Source organism: Dipodomys merriami, unplaced genomic scaffold (assembly GCF_024711535.1).
Source record: "Dipodomys merriami isolate MVZ:Mamm:240054 unplaced genomic scaffold, mDipMer1.0.p SCAF_34, whole genome shotgun sequence".
Lineage (NCBI taxonomy): Eukaryota > Metazoa > Chordata > Mammalia > Rodentia > Heteromyidae > Dipodomys > Dipodomys merriami.
The window spans coordinates 6,769,835-6,784,035 of NW_027204937.1; the positions used below are offsets into that span (position 1 = coordinate 6,769,835).

General features: G+C 40.4%; 1 protein-coding gene across 4 annotated transcripts in view; it reads left to right on the top strand.

Moving 5' to 3' along the window:
- The window catches only part of Patj (PATJ crumbs cell polarity complex component), a 283,552-nt gene that overhangs the window by 115,578 nt on the left and 153,773 nt on the right, over positions 1–14,201 (top strand). The window lies entirely within an intron of this gene.

The window sequence follows — 14,201 nt, forward strand, 5'->3', positions numbered from 1 at the left end:
TGGGTAAGGAAATATTCCCTGCCTATAACACAGAAAAGGTTATTAATATAGAAATCGGAAGAGTTCAAATCCTGGTTCCAGCATTTTTTAGAGCATGACTATGTGCATGGCTTCTTCTCTGATAAGAGTATTAGTAATCATATCTACTTCAAAGGGTTATCCTGAGCCTTAAAATAAGGTGATAAGTCCTTAGTGTACCACACAGCTAGTTTTCCACAGGTGTTATAGCTCTTACTATCAGTAATTTTGGGCTAACTTTGTATTTTCTAAATATAAGTTTATAAAGGAAACACTAAAATAAATGCAACTACCTCAAACATGTTGGCTTTATACAAGTTTGATTTGTACTTCGTGACGGGTGGAGCACTTTGTCATGTATTATTTCCTAATTTCTCAGGGTTTGGTTTGTTTGCGGATTGGCTTTTGTGGCTGTGTTGTTTCTGCAGTAGTTAGGACAAAACCAGGGCCTCCCACATTGTGAGGCAAGTGCTCTACTACTGAGCTTTATTTTCACCATTTATTCAACAAATCTCTTAGTGACAAGTAAGAAATGGGTTTCTCTGAGATGGACATAGCCCAGCTTTTTGTTTTTTTCAAGTGGAGTCACAGCCTGGAAAGGAGAGGATATTCTATTAATTGTTATTGGAGAGGTTCAAAAAAATACGCCAAATTTTATGAACTGTTTGTGGGAATGAGAATAGTCTTTCTTGTTTTGAAGGTTTAATTTTTTCCTCCCTGTTTTTATGGTGCGGAGATAGAGCCCAGCGCCTCACACCTGCTCTGCAAGACTCTAATGCTGAGCCACACCCCAGCCTTATGAGCAGTTTCAGGGTGCACAATCTTTGATTTAATAATCCAATTTTCAGTGGTACATACTGAGAAATCCACCAGCCCTGGAAATCTACATGTGCATGTATGTAAGTGCACATAGTAGGGACAGATGGCCCACAAGCTTTTCTAGCCATTTACCTGCTCAAGTTGTTTCTCTTTCCTAAAGCTCCCTTGTTCGTATGATGGGGATAAACCCTTCAAAGGGTTGCTGTGGAATAAAGTGTTCTAGAAATCACATGGGAGGACTGTGTGTAACGTGGTGCTGGAGTACTTTCCTAGCACTTATAGGGTTCTGGGCTCAAATCCCACCAACATACACGTTTATGCGTGTGTACATGCACACATGTGCGCGCGCACGCACACACACACACACAATCCAGAAAGGCTTGCTACTACCTTTTATTATTGTCAACAGTGATTCAAAATTCTTCAATATGTGCCAAATATTGCCAATGCAGAATGTAATTCTGGCAAAGAAAATAAAAATATATAAATATGTGTATTAAACTGTGGGAGCAGAGGTATGTTGTTCAGTGATTGGCATGTGTCAGGGCTTGGCTTCCATTCCCGGCACAAAAAGGAAACTAAATAATATATGATAATTTTCTCTTAAAATGATGAGGCTTAAGTTCTTCAATTCCATGTTAGGGTTTGCATTATGCAAGACTGGTGCAGTCTTATTTCTGCCTGCCCAAAAGCCACCAAAGCCCTCCATCCCCGGCTACACTGTTCACTGAACTGCCCTCTCCCTGTGGAGTCAGGGCGAACTTTCATAGAGCATTCTCTAGTGATGTGCTTAATTTTCCTTGCCATGGAATTTTGATGTTGTAGGGTTGACATTCCATTTGTAATGTACAATTTTACTTACTACAGCTGCTCAGGTCATTTTAAAGTTGGTATTATATGTTGAGTAACCACATTTGTAAGGCATAGTTAAAACTTAAAAGATCTGAATTGAAGGAGGAGGACAATTTGAACTCTAGGGTTTGCCTCCGCTAGGCAAGTGCTCTCCTGCTGAGCCATGTCACCAGACCTGTTTTTGTGTCGGCTGCTTTCAAGATTCATCTCACTTCCTACCTGGGTGGACACCTGTATTGTCATCCAACCTCAGATAGGCTTCTTATAGTAGCTAGGAAAACAAGCAGACTCTGCCACATACAGTTCCTGTTAGAGAAAGATTGTCTTGACCTTTTCTTCTCAGCCTTCTTCCTTCGTAATCTCAGTCTCCCAAGTAGCTAGGATTCTTAAGTATATGCCGCTGGCACCTGACCTCACATGGTAAAGTACTTTAAAGAAGGAAATTAAACATTGTATAACCCCTGTTTTCACGTATTTGATGTCGGTGCCCTGCATCTTGTATATGCATTTTTCTAATTTGGGGAAGGGAAATAACAAAATGCTGAAACAAGGATACAGGTTGACCCATTATATCAATGAGATGTACAAGACACTATGTTGAAAATGAACTTTACAGCTTGGTGGGGGGAAGGGGGAGTTGGGGATCTGGGGAGGGATGGGATGGTAGGGGAAAAAAAAGGAGGAGGAAATGTACTCATTACCTTACTCATGTAACTCTAACCCCTCTGTATACTATTTTTACAATAAAAATATTTTAAAAGAAGGGAATTAAAATATATTGTCTTTCTCAACAGTGAGGGAATTTGAGAACTTTAAAGCTCATTTGGAGTTTGTCTAAGTTTATGACTGAAAAATTTAAAGCCAAGAGTAATTCATGCCACCACCCCCCCAAACCACAAAATTAGGTATCATCAAGGTAGGTCTACAGCACAGATCTCACTAGATGTAGAGGGCTCCATTCACATCCTCTTCCAGTAATTTCTAGTTCCTCCCAGTTCTCTCTCTCTCTCTCTCTTTTTTTTTTTTGGCCAGTCCTAGGGCTTGAACTCAGGGCTTTGTCCCTTCTTTTGCTCAAGGCAACGCTCTACTGTTGAGCCACAGCACTGCTTCTGGCCTTATTCTGAGTAGTTTATTGGAGATAAGAGTCTCACAGACTTTCCTGCTCGGGCTGGCTTTGAACCATGATCCTCAGATCTCAGCCTCCTGAAGTAGCTAGGATTATAGGTGTGAGCCATCAATGCCCAGCTCTTTGCCTTTTTTTTTTTTTTTAAATGAAGAAAAAATAAACCCTCTTCTTCCCATTTCCTGGAGTTCCTTTCAATAAATATTACTTTATATGATCAGAGGCACATAGGTTCTTTGCTTTTTTAGTGTGAAGAAACTCAATGACAAGCAAAGATGTACTGGGCAACTGAGCTTTTGGGGTTGGAAATTCTGTCTGTTCTTCTATTGTAGACTCTGCAGTTGATCTCTCCCTTACCAATAGATGTCACTACAATCAACCGCAATGGTTGCCAAGCCCTTAGAGAATGAAGAACCTGAACCCGCACTTCTAATGGGTCAGCAGTATATCCCTGATCAACTTACAAAACATACTAATGGTTTGCTCTTCTTCTTGTTACTTTTTTTGTCAAAGAAAAATAAGGATTTTGTTAAAAAATGTATATAGACTATTTTCTTATTTTCTACACAATTAACGTCCTTCTACGGACCCTTCAGATTTATGATTAACTCAAATTAGGGAGCATCTTTAACCTAGCCCTATAATTAAAGATGGCAAAGATGGCTTTCTATTTTAGCTTTTTGTTTTTGTTTTAATTCCGAGCTGAGTGCTGATAGCTTATTTTTATAATCCTAGCTACTCAGGAGACTTGAGATCTGGAGATCATGGTTCAAAGTCTGTCTGGACAGAAAGTCTGGGAGACTCTTACTCTAAACTATCACAAAGCCAGAAGTGGAGCTGTGGTTCAAGTTGTAGAATCCTGGCCTTGAGCAAAAAAGCTAAGGGACAGCATTCAGGCCCTGAGTTTAAACACCAATACCAGCATGAAAATAATAAAATTAATTTTACAATGAAATAATATATTTATGGAAACTACAAAGTTCAGGCCTTGATGTGACTTGGATGGATTTACTATAACTATAAATTAAAAAAATGTATTATTGAACTATTTTGAGTAGCATTTAAATTGTGTTCTGGTATTCTTTTTAAATTGTATTTTCCATTATCCATTAATACTTCCTTTAAATTTATTTTTTATTTTTTTATTTTTTTGTGTGTGTAGGTCGTGGGGCCAGAACTCTGGGCCTGGACACTGTCCCTCAGCTCTTCAGCTCAAGGCTAGTACTCTATCACTTGAGCCATAGCGCCATTTCTGGCTTTTTCTGCTATGTGGTGCTGAGGAATAGAACCCAGGGCCTCATGCATGCAAGGCAAGCACTGTACCACTGAGCCACCTTCCCAGCCCCTAAATTAAAAAAAAATTAAATTGTTAAATTATCTTTAAGTAGTTGTACAAAGAAGATTTCAATTCACCATATCAGCTTATTGGTATAATATATCTTGATATTCTGGTATTTTTTTTTAATTGTCAAAGTGATCTACAGAGGGGTTACAGTTATATAAGGTAATAAGTACATTTCTTGTCAAACTTGTTACCCCTTCCCTCATTTTTCTCATACTTTGCTGTCCCCTCCAAACCCTCCCCCAAGTCGTATACATTTCCAACATATTGTTGTACATTTTCAATGTATTGTCTTGTGAATATCCCCTTCACATTGGTTCACCCTTGTCCTTTGTCTCACCATTCTGTTTTTCCTCTTCCCTTCCGTAATTTCGATAAGTGTACATATAATACCAGGGTGCCAAAATAAAATACAGTGATAACAGGGGATATACCCTCAGGGGAAGAACATACAAAAAGAAACAAGAAATCACATAGTACATTAAAGACAACGGCAACAAAAAAAAACTTTCTGTGTCCATGTCTTGGAGTTAATTTTGCTTAGCATCATCTTATATGGTCATATGTACATAGCTACTGAACTATTCTGCTCATCTGCTAAAATTATCCTAGAGATATGCTAATTATTATAAATAAGAGAAACCATGGGATCTATGTTTTTTTCCCCAAAATATTATTTTATTGAAAAATCTAAGTGGTGAGCAATAGATATCAAGATATTACATCCCAAATGGACCAATTGGTACCTTTGTTTCTTTGGGTCTGGCTTACTTCACTTAATATGATTTTTCCAAGTCTTTCCATTTCACTACAAATGGGGCAGTGATATTCTTTCTGATGAAAGCATAGAATTCCATTGTATATATGTATATACTACATTTTCTTGGATGTTCTGGTATTCTTCTTGATTTTGTGTATGAATGCACATGTGTGTGCGGATGCCCACTGGTCCAAGCACTGGAACTCGGGGCCTGCGCACATTTCTTGAGCTTTTTGTTCAAGGCTAGCACTTTTATCACTTGAGCCACAACTCCACTTCTAGCTTTTTGGTGGTTAATTAGAGACTTTCTTGTCTGAGGTAGCTTTTAACCTTGATCTTCAGATTCCATTCAGCCTCCTGAGTAGCTTACCTGAGCCTGACATATTGACTTGATGCATTGAAGTCATCTGCATAGATGACTTATTCCACAGTTTATTAAGTTTAGAGGATTGGGATGTAACCTACAGATGGTTCTGATAGCAACTGTAGCAGTGACAGGCTTGTATGCTCCTGCTGGGTGTGTTTGTGTGTGTGTGTGTGTGTGTGTGTGTGTGTGTGTGTGTGTGTGTGTGTGTGTGTGTGTGTGTGTGTGTGTGTGTGTGTGTCTTGGTATGTGTGTGTCTTGGTGTGTGTGTGTCTTGGTGTGTGTGTATGTCTTGGTGTGTGTCTGTCTGTCTATCTTGGGGTGGGGGTTGAGGTAGCATTTCCTGAGTAGTTTAAGAAACTTAGTGATTGCTCCAAAGTGACTATTTTCCTTTAATACGTCCTTTATCTCCCCCTTCCCCCCGCAAGCTAACTTGACTTCACTGCTTAAATAAAGTCTTCCTTATGCATGAAAAATGTCTGGGGACATAAGAGGAACTCACTGGGGAATTATGTACACTGATTTCTTTGTCCGAACATGATTGAATACTGAGAGTAATAGGAAAGAGAGAAGTTGATGGCGATCCCTCTCACTCTAGGGATCAGTTGCTGTCTCCTTTTAGTGAGCATTTGGAAGATGCTACTAATGAGATGTTACTGCCTCAGCAGGAAAACCCAGCTCATTAAATGGTATGAATTGAGGACACAAAATAAATGGTTGCAGTTGTCCTGCCTTTGCTCTGATGCTGATGAGAGCTAAGAGTCAGGGCACTAAGGGTCAGATGTTGCCAACCCGGGCTTCTGCTCCTCCCTGCAGACTTTTTCAGGCAGCAGTCACCTCCTGACAGATGTGAGCTGCTCGATTGAGGGCTAGCTTGAACTTAACTTAATTGACGGTGTCTCATGTGATAGAAATACACAGACAGGGTTTCCCTTGCAGAGAATAAAATCCGAGGTGGTGGAGAGGGGTGGAGGGGGAGGCCCAAGGTCGTGGGAAGAGGGAAGGCAGAGCGCGTGGGGAGGCTCTGAGCTGCTTCCGGCACTGCCTGCCTGTCAGGAATGCAGACACCCTGAAGGAGCCACCGCACAGCCATGGTCCAGGGGGGGTTCCCAGGTAAGATTTCTGTTGCTTGCGGTCTGTGGTCTGGCGCTTCCTCAGTGCAGTCTGAAGCCGTTGGTAGAGGCTATTGTTTTAATGGTTTAAACAATAGTAGGCATTTGTCTTCGGTAAGAGAGTGAAGGTCCAGGCAAGTGCATGTGCCAAGAGAATGATGTTATATATACATTTTTTTTCATGTGGGATGCAGTTTGAATTGTCCTTTATGTGTGGGTTTCTTTCTTTCTCTCTTTTTTTTTTTTGAGAGGTGGAACAGTTTATCAGATTGTCAAGAATATCCTCATAGTTTCAGTGCCAAGATTCTCAACATTCAATGCCTGCAGTATCCACGCCTTTCAGAATTGTAACTGAGAAGTTGATCTGCTCATTTATTATCATGGCTATGTCTATTTATGAGTTTACTGTAAGAAAAAAAAAGGGAGGGAAGGGGATTTATGTTGGAACAAGATTATTCTGATTTGATGTTTCAAACTGCCCAGTCAGCGTTTTGTTGTCGCTGAGCGCAGAATGTCATTAAGCAATTGTAGCAACAAACAAAAAGTCTGCTCTTTGTAAATTGTAAAACATCACTGCAGATATTGTTTTCTGATTGTGATTAAAGGTCCGCTACAGCAAAGCCTCTGACTTGAAGCTCATTAGGGTTGGGCGGGGGGGGCGAGGCGGGGAGCTCAGTATTTGGAGGCATGAGCATAAAGAGGTTCTTGAAATGATTTCTACATTGACAATGTAACTTCATGCAGTGGAGTACTACTGCCTTTCCTGTGAGCATATGTTTGACTTTCAAGATTTAATTTATGAAAACCAGAGCTTCTGTTTATCCAAGGAAGATGTGGCATATTTAGACATAACAGGGGTCTTTTGCTCAAGTATTTTTGCCGGAGGATGTTGATCGTGAGCTCAGAAGTTAGACATCACATTACAGCCTTGAATTTTCCTGTCAGCCAGGCACACACAAATTAGGTTACTCCTTCTGCAACAGCAGGAGCTGTGCAGGCTGCCTGATTGATACTGGCAAGCCTCATTCGGGGCTGTGCTGTCCAAATAATTGAACAAGAACTTTTTCTTACTTGAGGGATGGGTGGGTTTGGGAGAGATGAGGGGAGATGATGAAAGGGGCGACATTGACCAAGGTGCCTGTCACTCATGAACTGTCATGTTGAACTGATACCCTTTTGTATAACTAGTTGAAGATAAAGGAAACTTTTTTTTTTAAAGCACTTTTTCTTTTGGCAAAGAATCATTCCTGAAGGTTTTACTGGGAGGGTTCCTGAACTGACCAATGTCCATTTCTGTGAAAATCATGCTTTAGAGGAAATTGCAAAGCTCTTCAATGGATGGATTCTTCACAACACCTACCCTGGGCCACTTTGCCAATACCACACTGGATCCACCCTGCTTCTCTTCAGTCTCCCAAGAGCTTCACACAGTTTTTTGTTTTTGTTTTTGTTTTCTTTGGTCTATGTTTTTTGTCTTTTGTGCTGATAATAGGGCTTGAACTTAAGGCTTGGGTGCTATCCCTAAGCTTTCTTTGTTCAAGGCTAGTGCTCTATGACTTGAGTCCCATTTCCTGCTTTTTTATGCTTAGTGGGAGATAAGAGTCTCATGGTCTTTCTTGCCCGGGCTGGCTTTGAACTGTGATACTCAGATCTTAGCCTCCTGAGAAGCTAGGATTAAAGACATGTGCTACCAGTACCTGGTCAGTTTCTTGGTTTTTTTTTTTAAGTCTGTATCTCCAGCTTATAAACACATGTGTGCTTTACTCTCCTCACCAACTTGAAGTTGTCATTGTCTGTGCTTCAGGAATCCACACATCCAATTTCTGTTTCCAGAAGTTGCATGAAATACATTGGTTATTAGGAGTTGCTGTGTCCTGTGCATTTTATCAAAATGTCTGAACCTCATTTGAAAATAGGTAGTAACTGCAAGAATGTGTTATAGATGTTACTTTGCTAGTGTTGCTTTTCTGCTCAGGATCCATTGTTCATGGTTTACACCTTGAGTGTCTCTGATGTTTACTCTAAGTTTCGAGGTATCCACACTTAATTCTGTTTACTCTAAGTTTCTAGACATCCACACTTAATTCCAGAGTATTTCCTGTTTTGTAATAACCTTATATTCTGCTCCCTGCCCTTGCACTTGGTTCCTGTTGAAAGACACTTTATTTTGCAAGGTCTTAGTCTGCAGAGAATTTACTTTTGGAAATTTTATTATTTGATCAGATATAGCTATAGATATATTATTTACTTATTTATTTATGTATGTATTTATTTATTTATTGCCAGTCCTGGGGCTTGAAATCAGGGCCTGGCACTGTCCCTGAGCTGCTTTTGCTCAAGGCTAGCACCCTACCACTTGAGCCACAGCACCACTTCTGTCTTTTTCCGTGTATGTGGTACTGAGGAATCGAACCCAGGGCTTCATGCATGCTAGGCAAGCACTCTACCACTAAGCCACATTCCTAGCCCCTTCATCAGATGTTTTTTGTTGCTTTTAGTTGAGTGGTTTTGTATCACATCATCCTATTCCATGTTTGGGTGTGTGAGTGTAGGTTAAGCAGCTATCATTTACTCCAGGCAGAGGTGAATAAGGAGTATTCTCTTTGAAGTTAAGAAGATAATGTAACAGAATTAAATGACATTTAAAGTTACCTTTTCAGAGTTGGAGATGTGACTCAATAGAGCATGAGCCAGTGAGGTGTAAAGCATTAGGTACTGAGTTCAAGTCCTAGTAATGGACCAATAAATATAAATAAATAAATAAATAAAGTTACCTTTCAATGGGCTCTGGTGTCTCTCCCCTGTAATCCTAGCTACTCAGGAGACATGAGGATTATTATGATGCAAAGAAAGCCACACTGGGTGAAAAAGTTGGTGAGACTTATCTCTAATGAAATCAATTAAAAAAACACCCTCAAAACGCTAGAAGTAGAGGTGTAGCTCAAGTTGTAGAGCACAAGCCTTGAGCAGAAAAGCCAGGTGTTAGTGTGAGGCCCTGAGTTCAAACCCCAGTACGGGCACCAAAAATAAATAAAATAAAGCGAATTTCTTGTAGGTACGGCTCTTTCAGTGAAGAAACTAGGTGGGAAGGCTAAGAACTACCAGTTCTAGCAGTTACACACAAGGAAGCATCTGGTACTTGGGTCTCTTTACCCTTCCCTCTCCACTAAGAGGTAATTTTGAATAAAGAAAATTTGGAACCATTCTGAAGAGAACACTATCAAAGTATTTAGTACCCAAGCGATAGAACTATAAGATAAGTCTGAGACTTTTCAGGCATTTGGTTTGGTAGCCAGAAAAGTAGAAATTTAATTGGTATTATGTTCCTTTTATTATAGTCAGTCTTTATTCACAAAATCTTCCACATTTTTTTTTAAATTTGCCAGTTGTGGAGCTTGAACTCAGGGTCTGGACACTGACTCTGAGCCTTTCTGTGCTCAAGGCTAGCACTCTACCACTTGAGCCACAGTGCCACTTCCAGCTTTTTCTGTTTATATGGTACTGAAGAATCAAATCCAGGGCTACATGCATGCTAGGTAAGCACTCTATCACTAAGCCACATTCCCAGCCCTCTTCCACAAATTTTGTTCAAGAAACTTTCCAGCTCCTTTGCTTCTTTGTTGAAGGTGGCAGGTGTTTTTTTTCAAATATCTTTTTAATATGTATTTTGGTTTGATTCATTTTATATATTCTGTGAAAGAGTTGAGGCAGGCAAGATTATTTATATTTCCATGTAACACATGACCAGACTGAAGCAGGACTGAGATAAACTAGTTGCCCAGGATTTCATGTCTAAAGAGTAGTTTCTAGGTCTGTCTTCTCTGCATTGCGTCTACCCACAGCCTCAGAAATGGGAACACATCACCATCTATGCAGTGATGGAGAAGATCTTGCTGGTGACCACTTTCTTTGTTTTAAGCGCTGGCTGCCTGTCTGTCTACCACTGAACTATACCCAGATTTCTATTAAACCATCAAAACATCTGATAGAGCTATGGATAAAATTATTAAGGATTAGCATTTTTTACTGTTTGATTACTTTTTTGTAATAATTTTGTAGATAATTTGTTAAAATGATCTTGGTGGGATTATTTTCCCTATAAATTACTTTCAAAGATCTGATGGGATTTTTTTTTTTTTTTTTTGCCAGTCCCAGGGCTTGAACTCAGGGCTTGGGCTTTTTGTTCAAGGCTAGGACTCTACCATTTGAGCCACAGCACCATTTCTGACTTTTTTTTGTTTCTGAGGTATTAAGGAATTGAACCCAGGGCTTCATGCATGATAGACAAGCACTCTACCACTGAGCCACATTCCCAGCCTGCTGACAGGATAGTTTTTAAATCATAATTTAAAAGTTAAATGTGAAAGCAGCATTATGTACTATGTAGTTTTGTGCCTGTGAAACTCTCACAGCCTGTTTACTCGTGTACAAAATTAAAGACAATGATAGCAATATTTTTTACACATGCTATATAATTAAAACTGGTTCATGTGATACTTCTAGGAGCTCTGTAAGTATAAGAAAGAAGGAAGGGCCAGGCAGTGGTAGCTCATGACTATAATCTTAGCTACTCAGGATGCTGAGATCTAAGGATCATGATTCCAAGCCAGCCCAGGCAGGAAAATCATCAAGCCAGGTGCCAGTGGCTCATGCTTGTAATCCTAGCTACTCAGGAGGCTGAGATCTGAGGATCACGGTTCAAAGCCAGCCTGGGCAGAAAAGTCTGTGAGACTCTTATCTCCAATAAACCACCAGAAAACTGGAAGTGGCTCTGTGGCTCAAGTGGTAGAGTGTTCACCCTGAGCTGAAGTGCTGAGGGACCGTGCCCAGGACCAGAGTTCAAGCCCTACAACTGACCAAAAAAAAAAAATCATCAAAAAGCCAGAAGTAGAGCTGTGGCTCAAGTGGTAGCGTGCCAGCCTTGAGTAAAAAAAAAACAAAAGGGACAGCCCTAACTTCAAACCCCCCAAAAAACCAAAAGAGAGAGAGAGAAAGATAGAGAGAGAGAGAGAGAGAGAGAGAGAGAGAGAGAGAGAGAGAGAGAGAGAGAGAGAGAGATTGAGAGATGGGGCAGGGGCATTGGGGAGGGGGTAGGAAAGTTGTGGCTGATGAATGAATGAACAGACTTCAGGTACATGCAGTGAGTGTGTTAAGCTAAACATACTTCAAATTAAGATGGCTCTTACATTGAATATGGGTGGTAAATGATTTGAGGAAGTCAAGTGATTTGTGAAATCAGAAAAGGCTATGGCATTATTGGAATGTGGACAGTGTTCATCTTGACATTTCAATGTGCTTTTCATGAAGACCTTTGGCTCTAAAGCATGTCTGCCTTTTTTTTCTGATCGATTCTGCTTGAGTATACCTAAATGTAATGTTTCTAATAATAAGGAAACACCTGAGTTACCCAGATAAAATCCCCAAAATAATCTTATTTGATGAATCCTGGAGACTTAAAAATTCTTAGAGAAAATAAAAATTTAAATCCACCACTTGGCTGTTTTGTTTTTGTTTTTTGTGCAGGTCCTGGAGTTTGAACTCTGAGCTTAGTCATTGTCCTTGAGCTTTTTTTTTTTTTTTTTGCTCAAGGCTAGTGCTCTACCACTTGAGCCACACCTTTTTTGAGGGAGTGGTTAATTGTAGATAAATGCCTCATGGACTTTCTTGCTTAGCCTGGCTTTGAACCAGGATCCTCCGATCTCAGCCTCCTGAGCAGCTAGAATTATAAGTGTGAACTACTAACATCAGGTGATGGTTTTATTTTTGAGGTAGGGTCTTCCCAAGTTGTTCAGGCTGGCTTCAAACTCCAGATCCTTCTGCCTTAGCCTCCTGAGTTTCTGAGATTACAGAAGTACCTCTATGCTGATGCGGATTGACTTTTATTCAATATGATAGTTTTGTTGTTATTTTGTGGTGATGGGAATTGAACCCAGAATCTTGTACATGAAAGTCAAGCAATCTGGGGCCTGAACTCTGGGCCTGGGCACTGTCCCTCAGCTCTTCAGCTCAAGGCTAGCACTCTACCACTTGGGCCACAGCACCACTTCCGGCTTTTTTCTTTTTGCTTATGTGGTGCTGAGGAATCGAACCCAGGGCCTCATGCATGCAAGGCAAGTGCTCTACCACTGAGCCACCTTCCCAGCCCTGATAAATTTTATTGTAGAGGTGATATACAGAGGGGTTACTTAGAGTTACATGATTCAGGTCATGAGTCTATTTCCTTTTGAACAATGTCACCTTCTCCCTCATTTTCTCCCATTTTTCCCTTCCTGATTTCCCTCCCCACAAACTTCTATAGTTTATTTCCAACATAGTATGAATTAGAATTTTTTAATATGTCAGTACTGGGGCTTGAACTCAGGTCATTTAGTTCCTGCTTAGCTTTTGTGATCAAGGCTGGTGCTCTACTACTTGAGCCACATCTCTACCTCTAGCTTTTTGCTGGTTAATTGGATATAAGAATCTCAGACTTTTCTGCTCTGGATCACTTTGAACTAAGATCTTCAAATGAAATGACCCACTGGCATTCAGCTCCAAGTAGACATTTTGATAAGCCTAAACAACCTATTTCTTGATCAATTCAGATAGTGAAGAAGTTGTAAGTTCTATTCTTTTTTCTTTTTAAAAAATATTTTTTATTGTCAAGGTGATATACAGAGGGGTTGCAGTTACATAAGTAAGGTAATAAGTACATTTCTTGTAGAACTTGTTACCCCCATAAGTTGTATTCTTATAAGTTCTTTATATATTTATGTTGCAGGCACCTTGAGCCCACATTATACAAGGTAGTTTCTCCACAAGCTAGTGGGGGACCAGAGCAAAAAATAACTGTAGATAATACAATACAGCACTAGCACTACTCAATCTGAGCTGGCTTCTGCGTCCTTTCTGAACCCTGTGTGTTGTTTGTTGGTTAGAAATCGTATAGCACTGGTCCAGATACATTGTACTCATAACTTGACTTGTTAAATTAAAACCCCTTTGTATAACTACTTAAAATAATTGTAAAAAAAATTGCAAGAAGCCAGGCACTGGTGGTCTTATCTGTAATCCTAGCTACTTAGGAGGCTGAGATCTTAGGATCATGATTTGAAGCCAACCCAGGCAGGAAAGTCCCTGAGACTCTTATCTCCAACTGTCCAATAAAAAGCCAGAAATGGAGCTGTAGCTCAAGTGGTAGCTCACTAGCCTTGAGCAAAAGAGCTGAGGGACAGCACCTGAGTCCTGAGTTCAAGCCCCAGTACCAGCACCAACCCCCCTCTCCCCTCTCCCTGCCAAAAAAACAAAAACTTAACTCCTACAGAGAGAGGGAGCTAGGCAAACAATGTGTTCAGCAGTGTCCAGAGAAGTTTACTTCCATGCTGTCTAGGGAATCTTTGGCAAATGCCATGCTATAATCCTATTTCTACCTTCTATACAGTTTCCTTTAATAATTTGAACCAGTCATCCCTTCTGCTCCAGAAAAACTGATAAAGCTCTTGATGCTGTCAGGGCCACTGCTGAGCTCCCCAATCTGTGCCCCCTCATGTGTGTCCCTGGGGAGCTTGGGCTCAGTAGTTTGTGTGACTGGGTGATGACCAGGAAACAAAAGTGTCCCCAACTCTAACACAGTCCTACAAGATAACCACAGGACCCTGCAGCCCCATGCTTCTGCTTCTGTAGTAATCAAAGAAGTCTGGGCTGGGCTCTCCTGGTACGAGACGTAGTTGTAAAGAGCACTATTAGAATTACACTTGGCTTTTTTCAGTGCTGTTCTCACAGTTAAAATGTTTTTGCTTGTCTTAATCCCCATTAAAAACATCTGAATAATA